The sequence below is a fragment of the Zea mays genome, chromosome 10 (genome assembly GCF_902167145.1).
Source record: "Zea mays cultivar B73 chromosome 10, Zm-B73-REFERENCE-NAM-5.0, whole genome shotgun sequence".
Classification (NCBI taxonomy): domain Eukaryota; kingdom Viridiplantae; phylum Streptophyta; class Magnoliopsida; order Poales; family Poaceae; genus Zea; species Zea mays.
The window spans coordinates 16142805-16145186 of record NC_050105.1 but is presented as its reverse complement, the minus strand read 5'-3'; the positions used below and the strand labels follow the sequence as shown (position 1 = coordinate 16145186).

The following is a 2382-nucleotide window of genomic DNA, read 5'->3' as shown; positions in this document are numbered from 1 at the left end:
CGAGAGAGGGGCAGTCGGTTGCCCAAGGGCACTCGCCCACAACGACCATAGGGGGAGCTCAGAGAGGGGCGACGCTGACGTCTTTGGATTCGTCTCGGTCGACCTCGCGAGCTAGGGAGGCAGTTAGCACAGATCTGGGCATGGGCGGTAACGACCGCTGTCTGGGGTGAAGGGGGCAGGGAGGACAGGGGTGTGCAACAGGCACGGACCTCGCGAGCGAGGCGGGGGAGGCGGCTGTCATGGGTGTTGGGGTGGCGCTGGCCGCTCGAGGGAGGCGGGCAACAGCTGTCTCAACAGAGGCATCGCTAGACGCGAGCGGAGCGGGGGCTGGGAGGCTAAGGGGGCGGGGGCATCCATGGATGCCGCGACGAGATTAGCGGGGCGGGGGGAGGGCGAGGGCAGAGCCGTGGTGATGCCTCGGTGGACGCCCTCATTCCGCTCTTAAGGAGTAGTGTATATATATATATATTAGATCTTAACGAAATTATATATCTCTACTACTTATTAAGACTACAAGGGTAGCCTGTCGTTCTGGCGTTATGTAATCTCAACCATCTGTTTTATTATTATGCTTTTCAACCGTCCGATCCCACCAGTCGTCCGATCCTGCGACCCGCCCTCACGGCTGTACCCAATCCCTAACCTCCCAATGCTCCCAACTGTTAGCACGCTGACGCCTCCTCTTTCTCCCCCGCAGTCCCCAACCCTCCGCGACTCCGATCCGCCTTCGCCCCCCCCGCTTCCCACTCGTGCTAAGCCCAACGACGAGGACGTCGACGAGGCCCGCGTGACGATGGTCTTCGCGGCTCCAATCCACCTCTGTGTCGCCCTTGCACCCCACGAGCCCCGCTCGTGCCAAGCCCGAGGAGGACGAGTAGGGTAGCGACACCAAGGTGGAAGGGACGAGCAGCGCCCGCGGTTGCTATGAAATCGCCGAGCAGGGAGATAGTCGCCGCGGTGCGTAGTCCGGCTTGGGCGCGGCGGCGTGGAGTGTTGCGGGTCCATCTGCCGCGGATCTCCTCTCCCCATTACTGGGAGGTCCGCCATCCATGGAAGGTGCGCCATCTACTCCTCTGCCCGCCATCCATGGAATTCTTGTACCGCGCCGTGGATCCGCGCAATGGAAGGTCGTCTGTACCGCCCGCTGCCCACCCCTACTAGAAATTCCATCCCGCCGCCCCACCCCACCAGCAGAGACAATGCGCGATGCACCTCCCCTCCAAAGCCATCCACCTCCCCTCCCCCCTTGCACCGCACCGCACACACACACCTGCACCAATGCCATTTCCGTGCCTGGATAGATCGTAGGTCTACGAGGTAGCATCGAATGGCTCTCCAGTAGGAAGGGTAGAGCCTCCATGTGGCGGCCTCCAGATCGTAACTCTGATTCTTCTTCCCACCCCGCGGTGAGACCCGCCCCAACCCCTTTCTTCTCCCTCTCTATCCATCCTCGACCCCTCTCTCGTAATAAGGAAGGACAGAGCTCAACCAAGGCTCTCCCCTCAGCAGGCGCATCGATAGACCGAATTTTGGCGAAGAGAACGCTTGGAGCACCTCTATCCCCTCCACGATGGAGGCCAGGTACAGGACAACCGTGCTAGGGAACAACACTGATTTGATGCCGTTTTGGAGGTGAGGTGGGGGTGATTTCGAATGCTTCAAGGATTTCATGACTGGTTTGTGTTGATCTAATTCGTTCTTGGTCGTTTTCGTTTTCAAAGGATCTACGCCCTCGTGGCATGCTTGGTGGCCGGACTTGCCCTCACCTCTATCCCCTCTTGGCCTCCGTGATGGAGGCTGGGTACTCAGCGGCCATGACATGCTTGGTGGCCAGATCCTGTAATGTTTATAATGTTCCATTTTGTTGATCCAAGCCACCAATGGAGTAAAAGCTGGAGTATTTTTTCCCAATTGGTTATACATGTCAGTTTTCTTGTTTCTGTGCTGAGATACTGGTGAACCTGTAGGTGCCTGAGTCATTTTGGGGCATTCTAATCGTAGAGCTCTGTTGGGGTGAATCCAGTGATGTGAGTACCTTTTAAACTATCATGGTATGATTTATATTCTCTATTGACAACTCACATTTTTGTGCTATTTTGCTTGATGCTTGGAAGAATCTGTTGTTTGGTTTATCTATTGTATACATTCATGTGTTATTCTGCTAGATGCTTGGAAGAAGCCATCTATGGAATTGTTTGAAATGATTTGAGCATTTAATCCCTTATCTTTGAATAGATGACATAATTGGAGACTCTGTCCATATATCTATGCGATGTTCTGTATTTACTACAAGCACCATTATAGGATAATAGTGTTCTTCCATAGTCCCTTGCATCGGTTGGGCTTTAATTTCAATAGTCTTGCATCGGTTGGTATTTAATA

General features: G+C 54.6%; 1 long non-coding RNA gene across 1 annotated transcript; it reads left to right on the top strand.

The window, feature by feature from the left end:
- The first annotated feature begins 980 nt into the window (after positions 1–980).
- On the top strand, positions 981–2132 carry LOC111590311 (uncharacterized). The gene is made up of 2 exons (XR_002749426.2): positions 981–1632; positions 1722–2132. It is a non-coding gene; the product is annotated as an uncharacterized lncRNA (long non-coding RNA).
- The last annotated feature ends 250 nt before the right edge of the window (positions 2133–2382 follow it).